At 41.0% G+C, this 19,071-nt stretch overlaps 1 long non-coding RNA gene across 1 annotated transcript in view; it reads right to left on the bottom strand.

The window, feature by feature from the left end:
• The window catches only part of LOC109981986 (uncharacterized), a 44,845-nt gene extending 27,890 nt beyond the window's left edge, over window positions 1–16,955 (bottom strand). Inside the window, exon 1 of the long non-coding RNA XR_003808480.2 lies at window positions 16,277–16,955. This is a non-coding gene — a long non-coding RNA (uncharacterized lncRNA). The remainder of the gene's footprint in view (window positions 1–16,276) is intronic.
• Between the last annotated feature and the right edge of the window lie 2,116 nt (window positions 16,956–19,071).

Raw genomic sequence — 19,071 nt, 5'->3', positions numbered from 1 at the left:
TAAAGTTGATTTTTTTGATTACAGAAAAAAAGGTTGAAATCACAATGACTAAAAGTAGCCTACTAATTCTTTAAAGCCAATTTCAATACAATGTAAAAGTAGGCGTTGTAGAAAGCTACAGGTTAACTGCTGAACCCCACAGGATCATTGTGTCTAACCTCAGAGAAAGAATAAATAAAAAACATGAACGCCTGCTCAACATTCAATGGATTCAGCCCATGTCAGTGTCCATCATGAGGTTTTATATTCTCCACAAACAAATCAGATAAGCTTAGTGTATGCTGCTATTGTTCCCTCTCTTTCTGTCTATTCTTCAGACTATTTTCTTCTCTTCCTTTCTTGTATATCTTTCTATCATCACTCCATTATCCACCTTTGAATTCTTCTGCCACAAATAGTCCTGTTTCAATTCCTCTGCCTTAAATGTTCCTTCATTAACTGCTGCGTTTTGCCTCTGTTGTTCATTTTCTTGTTCTTAATCATCCGTCTCTTTCCGTCCTCCCCACCACCTCTTTTCATTTCTGCATGCAGGTCACCGCGACTGTGCACAACAGGATAGAGCAACGAAGGAAAGGGACACAATGAATAGTAATTTATCGACAGGAAATAGCGCTTTTCCATCTCTCTCTCTCTCTCTCTCTGTCTTTGTATCGCTCTCATTGCCCGGCAAGATTATACATAATGTATGCACACCCACAGAGTTACTCTGAGACCACAAGAACAGAGAGAGAGAGAGCGAGAGAGAGAGAGAGAGAGAGAGAGAGAGAGAGAGAGAGAGAGAGAGAGGGACAGATGGAAGGAGAGTTATGGAGTGGTTTAGAGGAAAAAGTCAGTCCACTCTTAAGTTAGTTTGTGTAAAAGATAAATCCTCCTTTCTGCCAGATTACTCATTGTCTTCCTTGTATTTCACACACAGAGCAACATAAAGGTAAACCCCAATTCCATGTTGATACCCGACTGGGATTTCTTTTCGAGGAGCACCCCTAGATTGACCTGCCATGTAAAAATGATAGCCTGCTCACATGGGAGGCGGCCAAATCTTCTCCAAAACAACCTTGCCTGAGATAACAAACAAGTAAAACCATGAGGGACCACCATCCAGTATCATAGAATCTTTCTCCATGCAGAAGCAAATCAAACTGCATGCTGACTGAAGAGTTCAGGACATATTTCACTGCTTCAGACAGATAGATAAATACACCCTCTCCCTGACAGAAACACTCTTTGATCTGCTCAGAATCAATAAAAAAAAAAGATCTCCTCGAGCTGAACGTGCTGTCCATCTTCTGATCACACAACAGTGAGGTCATCAAAGAGCACAATTATGTTTCCTCCCTGAGCAAGTTATTGGATGAAGACATGCTGTTTGAGATCCATCCATCCACCACTTTTCCCATTCGGGGTCGCTGGCTATATCTAAGCTGTTGCTCACTGCATTTTAATAAGCCACCACTGTAACTTCTGTATCTGTGTTTTTGAATGCTAAACAACCACTCGGAGCCCCTTTGGGAAGAGTGAGGGGATATATAAAATGGAAAAGAAAAATGAATCGATAGGGGAAAGGAGGTGTGAGAAGGTAATTATGAAGGAAAAAGGTGACAGAGGCGGGATGAGAGGGAGGCTCAATTTTCATTTTGTGAACAACCAAAGAGCTCTCCATGGTGCCTGGGACACTGAAGAGTCACGCTGCTGGGACCGGAACTGTCCGTAGTCCTGAAAGTTATCTGCTGTCATTTGTAGCTGATTAAAAACAAAGATGAAAAAATACTTAATGTGACAAAGAAATAGCAATGAATCACTGTTACTTGTGCAGTCAGTTGCAGCAGTGGTAAATAAAAAAGTAATTCGGTGAACTCAGGAAAGCATTGATGGCTGCAGTGGTGACCGCTGTAGCAGATTACTCCATGGTAAAAATACAAAGAAACTGACAGAGAAAAAAAACACAACAGCATTTCTTTTTTGACTATAAATGTGAATAATCGATTGAAAAAACATTCAAAGTTTCTAGAAGTGCTCCTGTTGCTCTCTTTAGAGACTGTATTCATTTTCATCAGTGCAAGAAAATGTGGTAAGTTCCATGAGACTTATGATAGAGGGGCGCATAGCATAATACATCACCTAAAATAGAAAAAAGAAGAGATTCTGACCTTTTAATCTTTTGTTTTTACAATGTTCAGTTGAATTAAAAAAAACGTTGTTTCACCCCTCTTAGGGCGATTGGTTTGGAGAGGATTGTGCAGAAAGAAAAAGAACACCACAGTGACATATAGACAACACATGGACAATAAACACAAGATGAAACAAACTGTAACTCATGATACTGCCATTTCAAAGCAAATTAAAAAGACAAACCTTGACGATGCACCCAGGACTTTTTTTTTTGCATTTTTCCTGTTGAGCTAAACTCAGACCGAGCCCTGACCCCTAATCTGAGGTATGAATCAAACTGTGACCTCTATTACACCCTTCCATGTTAACAAAGCAAATTCATATTCAATTGATAATATATTCACAACAGATGTACAGGAAGCTGCTTCAAAGAAAAGGGAAAGATGAAGAAGAAGAGCTCAAGTGCTAAAAATGTTTAAAATCGCACTGTCCCTTCAAGAAAGAACTTGCTTGCTTGTTTCTTTGCTACTTAGCACTTCATTACATTGCCCCTTGTTCAATAATAATGCACTCAGGTCCCATCTGTATTCTGCAGCAGTATTATATTACCAGAAAGCATATTAGGTATTTATTATTATTATTTTGCAGGATCTTGTATGTGTCATCATTGTGTGTTGTTAAAGCTTGCTGCAGATAAGAGAATATTTAAGCTCAGCCTCCCCTGTGAATGCAGAGTACTCTCTACCAATCACTATCTTATCTTCAGGCAGTACAAATTCATATTACAGTCTTCAGTGTAACAATAGCAACAGTAAATTTAAAAAAGTAATGCATTATTTGTGTTACTGTGTCTTTGTGTTGGTTCTCACCAGGTAACAAGTGTTGCAGAGAGTTGTTGCTGGGACAGAAGTTAACGGTGAATGTGTGTCAGCTTCTCATACACTGTGTTACATCTTTTTATAATGATGAACTCGTTTGGAAGATATAGTTTGACAGAGGGTGGCAAATGCTGTCTCCTACATGTTTGAGCATTACGCTTCACTATTTATTCTACTCCACATTAAAAAAAAGTCAGTCTCTGAAATGCTTTACAAAAACCACTGCAGTTTGTTTTCTCTTTTACACTCCCCAAAACGCTACAGAATTAACAATAATCGTATAATCAGTCACTGATTATTTCATATTTTGATGAGAAAAATAAACTCCAGTCTTTTCTTGTGCGACCTTGTATTACTCTGCTAAAAAAAAAAAAAACACTTAACATCCAAAAAGATGAGAAGCAGCAGCTGGTGTGTGTGTCCCAGCCGATGTGCTCACGGCGCCCACGGGGTGAGACAAACGATAAAGAGCGGCTGCCACAAGTCACGCAGAAGCTGGATGATTCCAATTTGCACAGAGTCTTTGGCCAGTGAGCCTGTGTGAATGAGTCCTTTGAATCATATTTTCTATCTCTATGACTGAAAAATCTGCCTCTGAGATCAAGCCTGCTTTTTCAGCAATAATAAGCGATTAAAAGCTCCCTCCTTATATTTTACTTAAGTGCAATGGTAGGCAACCGCCCCCTCTCCTTCCTCTTATCATTCTGTACCACAGGTACTTGCTCTAATGTGTACTGACTAACTATGGGACAGAGAGGTGGAGGAGGGGGTTCCCAGATAGCCAGCTAAAATCCAGAGCGACAGAAACTTGGCCTGGTTTTCCCCTCTCCTGTGTCGCTGAGCAGTGCAGCCTCGATCTCATCTTACACTACGCTGCACATCAATCTGCCAGCACGCCCTCTCACTCTTCTTTTTCTCTCTTGGTCTTTCTCAGCCTCCCCGCTCAGTCCTCTGTCTCCAACCCAAATCTCTTATCACTTATTCATAATAAGAAATGATGCTTCAAATAGTTATCTGACTCACACCCTCAGGTAGGATGAGGCTACAATCTGTACCAACAGATTTGGCAAAGCCTCTTTGTGTGCCTGGTGTTTGGATCTACCTTTAATCCCCTGTGTTTTCTGTATTTTTGGATATAGCTGCTAAAGACAACAGCAAAGCGCTCTCCTTTGTCCGTCTTTGTCTTCTCTCCATTACCCACGATCTGTAGGAGTAATGTAGTCACCATCTGTTTTTTCAGTGAGAAGGCTCCAAAGGGATTGAGGGGGGAGAGTGAGCATAGCTGTGATATTATAAACGCAGTCGAATTTGAAATGAAGTGAGGGAAAGAGAGAGAGGGGAGATGTGTCATCAGGTAGTGTCACTGCAGTTTGAGGTAAAGAGGGATTAACAAGGACTGAACAGAGGGAGGGAGAGGTGCTATGATACTGTCATTGCGGTAAGGCAGCAGTGGCAGGCCCTTAGTCTGTGATTTATGTCTCCTTTGCAGTGAGCTTGTGGCTTGTGTCAGTATAGGTGTGTGTGTGTGTACAGTATGTGCGATCCATCGTTCATTAACGCTGAGGAATTAAACTTTATGTCCCACTGCGGCGAACACATCAATTACGGCCTCGCTCTGTTCACCTTTAATGAGGAGAGGTGGCAATCGTTCAGACTCACACACGCTCACATTAAACACCAGAGCACCACATGCACACACACTTTAATTATACACATTTACATACAGTGCATTCTTATAATTAAGAGTGTGTGCAGTTGTTTTTTTTTGCTGAGACTATAATGTGAGACCAATTTGCCTTAAGAACTTTAAAACTGTATATAATTAAAATTACCCGATGCATTCAGAGAATTGCATGTGCTGTTGACCTCCAGGTGACCTTTAATTATATCATTTCCCACTCTAAATATATAAAGATCATTAAAGAAATATCAGAAATCATCCAATAAAATTCAAGTTTCAAATGGGGCTTCATCTGAGAGCCAACTTAACAACAAATCTAATGAACAATAATTAGCAGAGAATGCTAATATCTCATTTGAATTCACAATGGCTCAACATGTTGTAGACTGTTGCCTGATCACATGCAAAACTGGATCAAGGCCACAAACCATTAGAGATATAATTAGTGTACTGAATCCCATGAATTTAATGTGACTGTAGGTGTAATTTGTTTGGGAGTGGAGTAAATAGCGTTAGATTTTAATAAAAGGGGTCATACAATGACAAAGTTCATGACAATTAAAGGAGATTTCCATTTACTGTCCATGACTTCCAGAGTCTCTAGATTTAATGTTGCTCTCATATATAGGAAATTCAATGTTTTCCATACTAGTCAAAGAAAATATTTCTCAGCCGAGCCAGATGTGTTTTTCCTGCACCTTTAGGGAAGTGTATGACTTTGCAAGTGGCTGCCACTGTGAAATAAAAGTCATATTTACTCAGCATCCTGGGAACATGGCAGCATGATTCTGTCGGGGGTGTAGTGAAAGTGCTCATTAGAGAGTACACACAGGGCTAAAAGGAGCATAAACACATTCTCTACCCTTTATTTCTTTTTAAAAATGAAGTTGAAAACACACTTGGGTTAATGTTCAAATGTCAAATGTGACAGATATGCACAGCAGTTTTGTTTTAACAAATGCAGATTCATTTCTGAGAGGAGGTAGGATTGTAAACTCACATTTTTCTGTATAAAAAAGGTGCTTTGGATAAATGTCAGACCTAACCTTTAAAGTTGCTTATCATGATCATAATTGTTTCTTTTAAACACAGTATCTGTAGAATTAGTGCAGCTTTCTGCATGAATCCGACCGACCAGACACAATCACGCAATGCCAAGAAATAATGATGCAGAAATGATGCAACCATCGCTGCTCATTTCTTCAAAGCTACACCGTAAGCACTTAATTTTCCCTATGTTTGCACATGTGTTACACCAGATGTTTCCAAGATAAGTGGGCAATAGTGATGTAGCGTTTATGAACAGGTTGGCTCCATGAGCCGGCTCTTTGATGTGAACGATGGGAGCCTGCTGCTGTTTGACAGCTGGTGGACTTTTTTCAACTTTATGATGTCATTTAAAGGAGCAATATGTAGCTCTGACATGCAGTGTTTGAAATTGGTACTGCAGTCCAAATACAAAACATAGAAGAGAGTTTTCCCCCCACCCCCTCCTGGTTGTGGAGCTTATTAGAAAATGCAGAGGCTTTTAAGGTTTGGTAGAATTGATTATAAACAGTTTGCTTGTCCGCTTTCATCACTGCAACACCTGTTGGTTTGCTGTTTGCCCGGCAAACCGATGGACCTACAAAACAGACCCGTGGGGTGCCTTAAAACCGCCTACCTCCTCCGGTTAAAAACAAAAACAAACTATTCTGCACAGGAATCAAAACTTAGGAGGACATACTGGCTGATGCTTTGTTGTCAGAGAAGCCAGCACTTCAACAGAGCATGTTTCCTTAATGTCTGATGATAAAGTAAGGTGATTTTATCATTAAATTCATAAATATCGTACATATTTCTCCTTTAATTCACAACAGAATAAAGGGATATGTTCTCCACACCACTCGGACACCATGCACTCACTGAAAGCTGTGTCAACATGTGTGCTGCGCGACCAATCAGATGCAATGTCAGGAACGCGACGAAACCCGCTTCATGCGTTTGATGAAGAGACAGAGAAAGTGAGTGTGTAACTCAAAGAGAGAAGCAAAGGGAGGAATAAACAGACAAAAGTCAATGAGGTAAAATAAAATAAATGGATGGATGAATTTATGGCTAAATGAGTCACGGTCACGACAGCCCATAAAATCTGAATGAAATGCTGTAAAGGTGGAATTTATAATGGCACAAACAGGAGAAATCATAAATAGGAATTATCGCTGGTTTTAATTGTGGTGGGAATGAGGACCCAAACTGCCAGAGCTGCAATGAAACACAAGGGTTTAATAATTCAATATATGACGCTCCTTTTGCTTTTTCGTTTGTTCCTGTTTGATTGTCCTTCTACCTTTGTGAGGAACAATAAGATGATGTTAATTTTCATTTAGAGACATTACAACTGGTGTGTTACAATTACAATGAAGGGTTAAGAGGGGACTTACATTTCAATACACAGGCATAAAAATAAAACCTGAAGCTTCTTTTTGACCTTGGGAGTAGATGGTTAAGATGATGGTTTATTTATTTATTTGCTTTATATAATAATATGAAGTCAACAAATGATCTCTATATGTTTTGCTTTGGAAGTTCTTTCGTCTTACTTTGTCCCCCCCGATTGTGATTGGTGCTGAGGTTCTAACCTGCTTTCAACCCCCCCCCCCCCCCCACCTTCCTGTTCAATGTCTGTCTATAAACACGACCTCAGCCAAGCTTTCATCCTCTGCCCTTCTACCTCCCTCTTCTTCCCTCTCTCCACCTCTGTGTCTTTCTGTCCCGTTCACTTCTACCACCTAGTAGCTCGTTGTCCATTACTTTGTGGTGTGCTTCTGCGCACACACACACACACACACACACACACACACACACACACACACACACACACACACACACACACACACACACACACACACACACACACACACACACACACACACACAGGGACAGAAGGACACTTGCACTCAAACACACACTAAGTAGCCAAGAGCATTGCTGGGTGTAGGTGTGAGGTCTCTAATCCTGTCCCAGAGAGAGGGGGCCTGCTGGGGGATTAGAGCAGGGCTGTGGGTGTCTCAAAAGATGGAGGGCATAGAAGGGTGGACAGCTTGAGGTGGGAGAGTGACAAAATATGTTTGTTTTTTTGACAAATGTGAATATAACCTGCAGTGACGGTCGATCCAAACAAGTCAATATGTGTCTTTCAGAATTATTTCTCCACCCTCTTTCAAATCTGGGTGGAACAAAGGTCAAACTTAACTTTTGTGAAGAAGTGTTTTGTATAGCATGCAAATTCTATTCTTTTTGTAATTTAAAGGTACTGAAGCGGGGCATTATGTAGTACACTTCCAAGCGTGCATCCTATTGGTCTCCCATGCCCGCACTATTTCCTGACAGAAATTAGCATGTGTGCTCACGTTCCCTTTGATATTGCGCATCGAGAGCAGTTTCATCGCAACACAGTTTAAGTGTTGACACGCGCTCATGTTTCCAAACACCAACATGGTGAAACAACATTCAAAGAATCTGTCAAAGGCCCGCTGCTCTGCTAACATGACTGTCACACACTCAGACATCATGTCATAGCCTCATGTATTCAGAGTAACACAGGGATAATACACATCGATTGAGTGTAACTCAAGTCGATCGTAAAACAGTTCAAATGGTTGCTTCCATGGTTTTTGTCAGAATCTATCCAATCACACGAGGAGTCAGGCTGCATCATGAGAATGACAATGAGCTCCCTGAAGCTCTTTTCTCATGATTGAGAGTTCTCGCACAATCTTGCACTTTGCGTGTGTCGTACCCTCAATTACAGCTCCCGTCTACCACAGTCGGCCTCATTAAAAAAAGGTTCTTGTTCTGTCTTTTTTCCGCTTGGGGCCAAATTCAAGCCAAAGTTGCGGTTTATGAAACATTGATTATGATGCCAAAGGAGAGTTTCATTTTCTACAATTATCCTGTAAAATAAATTAACACTTTGGTATCATTCCAACGGGAATGTTAGCCATAATTAAATGTTTCTATAATTAATACACACACAGTTTTTCCACAGTAGTTATTTTTCCATGTTGTTAATTTTGATGATTTAATCTGAAATCAAAAAATAAGTCTCTATTTATTGAAAAATACAGTTAAAGAGAGAAACAGGAAAATGAATAAATGTTGGGAAACTGGCAAACAAAATGGTGTTGAACGCTGGTTGGAGGGACCCCCAATGATTTTTTGCCTAGGGCCCAAGCAGACTCTGGAATCACCACTGTGCATGGAGCAAAACAAAATACTAGTCTTTTACTGCATATGGCTCGTATGTTATTTTAAAAATTAAATATTCAAATAATTTAAAACAATATTTTACCTGTAACCTTATGTGAAATCGTTTTGTTTTTATTTCCAAAATAAATCTATAGAAGAATGATTTTCTCTCATTGACGCCAGAAGTGAGAATGAGTGTGGTTCGGGAGGGTTCGGCTTGTTGAGCGCTCATAGTGGTTTTGGGACTCTACAAACTACTGATGAGCCAGCTGGAGGCATTATGTGTTTCCACTGCCACGGCCCATCCGACCAATTAAACCCTGCAGTCAGCCTTACAGCAGCAACGCAAACTGTGAGCGCTTAGAGCAGAAACCGTAGAAACATGTCCTCCAAGTGGAATAAATTAATTATTTTTCACTGACACTGTCATTAACTCATTACTGTACTTGACACTTTTGAGACATGGCTAGAATGCTAAGGGTACAAACGAGCTGAAAATGGAAAAACACACTACAGAAGGGAAGCTATCGGACAAACTCATTGACAGACACAGCTTGTTCTCAAAACAAGAGCGCATACTCCAAAAACCCCTCAGGAAAATAGAAATGTGTAATTTGCAGTTGCAGGGAGAGTTGCATTAACTTAAAGAGGCCATATTATGCCCTTTTTGGGGTTTGTATATTTAATCTATGTACCTACTTTTGTATGTACACAATAGCTAAAGTCCGAAAAAAGTGTCTGTTTTCATGTACTGCTCCTCCTTGCTCCCTCTCCGCTCTGACTCCGTCAGCTACGCTCTGCTGAGCCCACACTGTTAGACCCCACGTGGGCCAAGTCTGCTCTGATTGGTCTGCCGATCCGCTCTGTTGTTATTGGTCAGTTGCTCGGCACGCGTTTCTGAAATTTCAAAATGAGCTGCAGGGCTTGCCACAACGAGCCAATGGGCTTAGATCAGTGATCTCACACTGACAATGACGCCGCACTGACAAATTTTTATCGAGGGGGACCCGAGTGTTACATGCAGCTAATGCTACAGCTAACAGGAGGAGGTAGGAGAAGCCGCGTTTCCGCGGACTTTGAATTTTTGCACATAGATGTGCCTAAACATGCACAGGACACTTAGAAAACACACTAAAGGGCATATAAAACCAGAAAAAGCATAATATGGGACCTTTAATAAAACAGACAATACATTAAACATACAAAGTGCAAATGCACGGTACATGGGTAAAAGTGATGAGGTGCATAAAGTGTGCAGGTTCTAAAACCAAGCTATACCATGGTAACCAAGTGTTTCCCTCTAAAGAGATGCCATGATGTCTCAGAACATATACATTTGGACCATGTCTTTGTTTTGAGAAGCTTCCAGCTTATTGAACGCTATAGAAAAATAGAAAGAGGAAGCAGTGACCCCTGTCTGACTAATCTCAGCTCACACTGTAACAGAACCTTGAACCAGAGCTAATGGACCACATCCACATCCCACAACAACTCTTTAATTTTCTCCTTTTTGTGCACTGAAGAAACTTTTTTTTAATCACAGGATCCAAACCTATCCACTCACATTACCTCTGCTATACACAGACATAAACACGAACAAAAACAAGGATGTCGTAATCCTGGAGGGACTCTTTGCCTCCCAGCAAAACTCTCACACATTAACATTTGGCAAAGCTGTAAGGCTGCTTTGACTCCACACACTTTCAAAAATGTGTTTGATAATTATCTTTGATAAACCAACTTTGATGATATTGTTTACGCTTTTATAGTATAGCTGAAGTAAGCATGCTGCAGGAAGCCAAAGCAAGACAGCTTCAAACTGCAGTTCATCGACTTTGACAACTGGGGTGAATTTTCACTCCCCTGTTTGAATTATTGTAAGCCTTAAAGTTAAGAGACCTGGTGACTTTGATTGACAGGTAGAGAGTGCTTGCTCTCTACTTGACATCAACACAGACACATTAAATAAGTCAACTTAACTTGGGTTGGAAGATGATATGTTTCTGACTGACTATAACAAAACAGTTGTCTATAATTTACAAAGATCCGAGTTCAAATTATTAGGGAAGCAGCTCCTCTATTTTTCATATCAGAAAAGGTCAAATCATTCTGTGCTTTTTCATGCTGATTCTGTGAGGTACCTGATGGGAGGGCCAAAGTTAACCTTGGCTGTTGTCTGTGCTTTGCCAAAGATAGATTATGCACAACAATATAGTTTAGCATCATTTTACCAACATAGAGATGCACTCATGTAAGTTATGTTTTCCATGTGACTGGCTGGAGACAGTATGTTCCCATTCTGCCTTGCTGTTTTTCCTCTGAGAGCAAAAAAAGCTGGAGGGTTTCTTCAATGGAAGTAGCTCAAAGATTAATTGATTAATTCACATAATATCAAGCAGTAAATGGGGTATTCAAGCGGCTTACAAAGCAAATTGAATGCAAAGGCTGTGAGTAATAACAACATTTGTCTAGGCTGCGACACAATGCCTTTTTCCACATGAGCTGGTGGCGAGATTTCTTATACCCATTATCACAGAAATGACAGTGTGTATTCAAATACGTATGCAAAATCACTGTCTTTAAAACACGGCAAGTGCAGCTAAATGTGCAGTTTCACACACATTTAGACAACATGCTTTCTGTACATGTGGAATGACATATGCCAATGCAATGCCACAGATACAAGAAAAATGTTTTCTGCTTTTAACTCACTGCTTCAACCACCTCCTCCTCCACCCTCCGATCTGTTCACACCAGACATGTTTGCCTCGTATTTTACTGAAAAGGTTGCGACCATCAGTAACCAGTTTTCTGAGCCTGACCAACTCAGCCCAAATGCACCAACCAAAAGTGCCTCACTCGACTCATTCTCCTCTCTGACTGAGGATGGAGTCTCTAAGCTTGTGCTAGACTCTCGGCCCACCACCTGTCCTCTGGACCCAATACCATCAAACCTCCTGCAGACCATTGTCTCTCCGCTTAATGCTGCACTTAAGCATATCATCAACTCCTCTCTGTCAATGGGTGTGTTCCCCACCGCATTCAAGCAAGCTCGGGTCACCCCTCTGCTCAAAAAACCCACACTAAACCCAGCCCAGGTTGAAAACTACAGACCGGTTTCTCTTTTGCCCTTTCTTGGGCAAAATACTTGAGCGCACATTCTTTAAGCAAGTCTCTGAGTTCCTGTCCAGAAATGATCTGTTTGACCCAAATCAGTCAGGCTTTAAGCAGGGCCACTCTACTGAAACTGCACTACTGTCAGTAACAGAATTGTTACGAGCTGCTAGAGCTGCGGGTCAGTCCTCAGTTCTATTACTGCTAGACCCGTCTGCTGCCTTTGACACAGTCAACCATCAAACCCTCCTATCCACGCTCTCTGAACTTGGCATCTCAGGATCTGCCCTCTGCTGGTTCGTGTCCTACCTCTCTGGGCGATCCTTTAGAGTGTCGTGGAAGGGAGAAGTGTCCAAAGCGCACAGCTTATCCACAGGGGTACCTCAAGGGTCAGTGCTTGGTCCCCTTCTCTTCCCCATATACACAAGCTCACTTGGTTCAATAATCCGCTCTCATGGCTTCTCATACCACTGCTATGCTGACGATACCAAACTCTTCCTGTCATTCCCGCCAGACGATGTTACAGTCTCTGCAAGAATCTCATCATGCCTTGCTGATATCTCTAAATGGATGAATGAACGGCACCTTCAACTCAATCTTTCAAAGACTGAACTCCTTGTCATCCCAGCCAGTCCCTTTATGCAACCACAGATCAATATCCAGCTTGGAACAACCAAACTCATGCCCACAAAGTCTGCCCGGAACCTGGGTGTCATGATTGATGACCAGCTAACTTTTAAGGTTCAAGTAGCCTCGATTGCCCGGTCATGTCGATTTGCCCTGTACAACATCAGGAAGATCAGACCTTACCTGTCAGAACACGCTACACAGCTCCTGGTACAGGCTCTTGTGATATCATGCATCGACTATTGCAACTCTCTACTGGCAGGTCTTCCTACACGCACTATCAAACCTCTGCAAATGATACAAAATGCAACAGCACGACTGGTCTTCAACCTTCCTAAAAGAGCACATGTCACTCCGCTGTTCATCTCCTTACACTGGCTCCCAGTTAGTGCTCGCATCAAATTTAAAACTCTGCTGCTCACTTACAAAACAGCAACAAAAACGGCTCCTCCTTACTTTAACTCTCTCATCCAGGTCTACACTCTCTCCCGCCCACTACGCTCTGCCAATGAAAGGCGTCTGATCCAACCTGCACAAAAGGGTCCTAAGTCTCTGACTAGACTCTTCTCCTCTGTCGCCTCCCGGTGGTGGAATGAACTTCCAAACTCCATTCGATCTGCAGAGTCCCTCTGCACCTTTAAGAAAAAGCTAAAGACCCAGCTCTTTCATGAATACCTACTAACTTAATGATGATGGTCTCTATGTTATTGATGATGATGATGGTTGCGACGATTGTTTTTGTTTGATAACGATGACTTATGAGATGGTTTCTATATTAGAGCTCTCAAGAACTGCCGTCAATGTTGTGCTTTGCCTCTGGTCACTTCCTGTCAGCACCTGTGTGTCCAATCGGACTCAAAGCTGATCGTTTGCTGTTACTGACATTGTTCCCTTTTTTCTAGATCCTTGCTTGTGTTGTACTTACTCTCTGATGTATGTCGTTTTGGATAAAAGCATCTGCTAAGTGAATTGTAGAATTGTAGAATTGTAGACAGTGAGACAAAGACAGTGGACATGGTTGGACTCAATATCAACGAACGGAGGATGTGTGTTGGAAGGCGGGGTTCGACCTGTGTTCGTTTATCTGACCCAGTGAGATGTTGGGTATTTTTGCTGTTGTTGTCTTATCCCTTGATTCATCATGATTACCAGTAGGCGTGTGCAGATCAAAGGGTTAATGTTGCAGAATAGGTGAATCTTACAAAGAAAGGTTTGTTTTTATGTGACCATGCACAAGAAGAGCAAGTAGTACAAAATAACAAATAAGAATCAACACAAGAATAAAATATTATGGCTACATCATGGCTCCTACAAATGTGGAAAAAAATCATTATGGCTAATTTGAAAATGTTTGTGTGTCTTTAATCATGAAGATAAATCTGTTTGTTTCAAACTTTAAAGTGAAAAAATTGATTCACCTTATCTTACATCTGCAACATCTGCTCTCATATCTCTATAGAAAGATAACCAGATGCTACATGTCAAGAGGGGACAATCTTATATCAGTTACAACCTTTTTTTAAACCTGAAAGTCACTGACAATCAGTTCTTCTTTTACACCGGCTGCACTTTGACGCAGCTTCAGATTATAACAACAACAATTATTATTAAATGACAAGGTGTCGGAGAGAATCCTCGCCTCCTGGCCATCTTCCTTCAAGTTGCCTCTTCTCATCTGCCTATCTGCTCTGAGAAACATTGCCTCCTTTTCTAACAGTCCCTTTCTCTTCCTATCATGTCAGCCTGCTCTCAATCTCAGAGACACTCGTCTAATGAGGTGGACAGATTCTGACGGTTTCTAATGAGAACACATTCCACTAGAATAACTTTAGTATCTTATAATTCACACACACGTGCGCACACACACAGAAAAGTGAGTATGCACATATCTGTATCTCTAGATGCAGAATAACTCAATCATGCACCTGTACATACAGTAAGTGCCAATGACTGGTTCAGTTTGCAATGATTGCAGTGAAGTCTGATACTTTTCTTTGTGAGGAGGACTGAGGGGGACATGTTGAGGGGCTAATTTGTGAGCTGCATGATGTGTGTATGTGTGTGGGTGGGAGTGTATTTGCATATTACTTTACTGACAATGTTAAGGGAATTATGCCGCACAACTTGTCACTGCAGCCATGCTCCCATGATGAAGCACACAAAGCCCTGCAGAAGTATCACTTCAGAAACAGAAATGTTGATTCTCTAAAGAGACTGGTGCAGCAGTCTGAGCATGAATCTAACAGATAGAAAATGAAAACAGTCAAGGTGCTGTGAGAATGTTTGTTGTTCTTACTTAAAGATGTATTTCATGCTTAGGATCTGAATATAAAAGAAAGTCAATAAATATGAATATATGTATGTTTTAAAATATTTATGAATAATTTGTCATATTGAAGGGTTTTAGTTCTAATAATAATGCATTCCTTTGAAATGTGTGTTAAGTTTTTATTTCCAAGCCAATTATGTGCTGCTACAAAATGAGGTGCTTCTGGATTTGTGATGAAAATAGAGAGCTTTTTAGAAGCAGTGGCATATGGGTAAGGCAGTGGGCTGAAATATTCACACGCTGATGGGGCAAAAAAAAAAACTTTCAAAGCTTTTTGGGAGTGAAAGAAGAGTCTGCAGAATGGCAGGGTTTGTTTAGGTGATATCTATGTTGTTGTTGTTGTTGCAGTGGAAGAAAGACTGGCGAGGCTTAGAAAGTTTTCAAGATCACACACAAGCAGATGAATCATCTAACTCCCTTAAAGACTGTCTTGTTGGGACGTTCTTTTGTTTTATGTTTTTTAAAATAAAACAACATTGTAATCAGTAGCAGAAGAAAAGGAATAGACTAAGGAAAGAGAATAGAGGAGACAAGAGAGACAAAATACAAGGAGGAAGTTCTGTTCTGATGGTCGTCTCTGAGACTGAACACACCTGTCAGGTGTTCTGATGGTCTCTCTCAGGCTGTAAGAGGACTGGACATGTTCAGCTGCGACTGTGTTTTCCTAGTACAAGTTGTATTTTAATTTAGTCGGAGCTCAAAATAACATGTGTTATTAACATGGGTTAATTCACGAGCCTTAGCTTGATGCTAACATTTCAAGTTTTCCCTAATTTTTAGCAAAAAAAGCATACAATAAGAAAAAATCTAATCATAAACATCCTGGGTATTAAAAGTTTAAGAGTGACCGAAGCCCGATAAAAGTGAAGACTCGTCCATCTTCAAATGGCATAGTTCAACTTCGTAAACAACCTGTCAGAGTGTACGGGAATCGTTACAACAACTGAAATCTTCACTGTGCACAGTAAATACTTGGTGCTTTAAAGTCCAGTTCTACACAACTTTGCAGACTGAAGAATATTTCTTGAATTCTATTGTATATCGGTCAAAATAAGTGACATCGTCTGGAAACACCAAGGAAATCTTAAACCTGAAGAGTTAGCACGGTTAGGTCTAATCTCCTGGGTTAACCCGCTCTGTTTCCCCTCCTCATGTGGACCCTGGCTGGGCTCCAGTGAGCCACGTAAGCTGACACATCCCATGGATACCTGCAGCCCCGCTGGGAAACAAACCTTCCCTGCCTATAACATCCACATTCAGCGCTGTGAGAAACATCCAAAACAAATAAAGTAAAGCGACTCAACTTACGGGCTGTTGACAAAGCTCCGTGCACACCGTTGACATGGCTGAATATCCACAACGTCACCTGCAACATTAAAGTTAATTCCCAGGCAGGGCAGCAGCATGTTCAACGGCCGGTACAGACGCAGCTCAACGGGAGAGGGAGAGGAAACAATGGGAACGGCAGGAAGGGGGGAGAGCCATAGCTGCATGGACTCCCCTTCCGCTCTCCATCTCACTGTGTGTGTGTCTCCGATACAGAGATGATGCAAGGGTCGCGCACACACAGTCTCCACTAACGCACTTCTCTCTACAGCGAGCATGTCTTCTTACTGAACGATTCTCGATCTACAAATTCAACCAGAGCCGGGTCTGAACTTGTGCAGGGCGAGAATGACAGGTTGCGGCTGTGGAGTACAGTTCTGTTTCTAATAGTTCAGGGAGGTATGACTGCAGCTCCAAATGCACTGAACTGATTTCTCCTCTTCAGCGCTCCTGTGCGCTGTCCGTGGTGCTGAACTTCTCTCACAGACTCCCTCTCTCTCTTCCAAAAAAAAACTAAATTAAAAACGACAGTCTTTTATAAAAACGCTTTTTTTTTTCAATCATTAACGCGGCTGTGGTTCAGTTGGTAGAGTCGTCGCCTCTCAACCGGAGGGTCGAGGGTTCGATGTCCCCAAGGACACATGTCCGATGTGTCCTTGGGGAAGACACTTATCCCTGCATTGCTCCCCCTGCTTCGGTGGCGGTGTATGAATGGATTCGTCTGATGTACGTCGCTTTGGATAAAAGCGTCTGCTAAGTGAGTTGTAACATTGTAATGCTCCTCAGCACATGCCTGCCTGGGCTTCATTTTAATATCAAAACTATATTGATGAAGATATATTTCCATTAATGTGAGATGTGATTGTCAATAAAACTATAATCAGAACGCTGGGAAGAATGGACACATATCTTCCAATATTTACATGAAAAAAATGCCAGCGGGCTTTTGCTACAAGGGGATACAACAGAAGGGATTATATTTACGCCTGCAGAAAAATCTAACTTTTACATGGATGTTTGATGATTTCAGTTGAAGCTCTTATTTAGTTCTAAGATTGAAATTAATGTCAATATGTCATCCTTTTCCCTTTAAGTCTTAATTTCTGAGCATTTCCAACATCTGTTTTACAAATGTAAAATGGCTTAAGGAAACAGTATTGTATTTATAAAAGAAAAAAAAAACGTCATTTTGGTGAATTTGTATACAGAGCCTTCATTTACCTTGGAAGTTGCTGCTCCTTCCCTGTTGATGTCTCATTTTAGAACACATTCTCCCAGTTGAGTGTAAATGGTAACTCAGTGTTGCTGAAAATGCTGCTACCAAAGAGCGTCTCAACTCCAGATGTGCCTGCAGATGTCACTCGCTTTAGCAATTCAATGGCAGGTGTTTTTTTTTTGTGGCAACTGCACTGATGAACTGATGAACAATCGTTATCTTCAGTTGGGATAAACAACAGGAAACTAATTTAGGGTGAGCTGAGCTAAAAAGTAGATTTTTTGTTTTTACATCTGAGTGCATCAATTTGAAGACATACCAAGAAAGAAAGGGTTTTATCTAGGGTCATATACCTCTGTTTCTGTCTGTGCCTGCTTGTCCTAAAATGTCTCTATTGACGAATACAATTTCAGCTTTACAGACTGAAAACTTTCTCAGAAGGAAGCACACATCACAGGCAAACACACACGCACGCGCACGCACGCACGCACACACGCACGCACACACACACACACACACACACAGCAGTGGTATTTGTGTGGAGACACAACACACTAATGCATGCAGTATTGTTTTACTCTTGATGCGTTACCAGATCTTAAATGCAGTCTATAAGACACAATCGACAGAGGCCAAGAATATATCTTGTGAAAATCCTGCAAAGACATATTGTGATATTCAGCCCACTTATTCCTCCTCTATATGAGCCGTTTCTGCACCGTGAAGAAGAAATAGGGGAGAAAATGGAAATAATGGTAAACGAGTTGAGGAGCGCTAAAAGAAGAGATGTGAAAATGTGAGGTTAAAAATAATTGAGAGGAAATGAAAAAGTATGCAATGAGAGTGTGCTAAAGAGGGGGAGATTATATACTGTTGGCAGATCTCGTTTCTCAACAGGAAAATGTTTAGTGGAAAAAATAAATCAGCAGCAAAGTATTTGTCTCAGTTGCTGGCAGAGGATTCAAGGAGGTCTGTGAAAGATGCTTAAAGAAAATCATCAGTAATATATTGTTACTTCAATCGCTAATGTTGGCTTAAAGTGAAAGAAAACAATGTTCCTCATTTCAGAACGCTTTAGTTTGTACTGGCATTAAAACAAAACAAAAATATAGAAAACAGGAAAATATGTTAGCAAACTATTTCCATTTTTATCAGTTAATTCAATTTATACTTTGTCTGTATGCCTCTTATGAGGAGTAAGAAATCTATTTTCAATAAAACACTGTTATTTATTTTGTGCATAATGGTTCAGGATGAGACCATTAAGAGACAAGAACCTCTATGATACTGACACACACACACATTCTCAAGGCTTCTGCGACAGAATTTGAGAGAAGTCCACATCCATTGGGGAAACTATTCTGCAGCATTTTGACTCACTTTGTTGGCTTCCCAGCTCTGGAGTCTAATGATCTAAAGCGCCAGTTTCAGCAGCCAGCAGAGATGCCACCCAATGCTGATGGCTCAAGGATACAACAAATGGTAACACTGCCAATGAAGCACTTGAATCACAAGTAAGTAAACAAACTAGCATGAACCCTTCAGAAGCATGAAATAATTG

Source organism: Labrus bergylta, chromosome 20 (assembly GCF_963930695.1).
Source record: "Labrus bergylta chromosome 20, fLabBer1.1, whole genome shotgun sequence".
NCBI classification, from domain to species: domain Eukaryota; kingdom Metazoa; phylum Chordata; class Actinopteri; order Labriformes; family Labridae; genus Labrus; species Labrus bergylta.
Note: the sequence above shows the minus strand (reverse complement) of the source record. Positions and strands in the feature narration are given on the sequence as shown.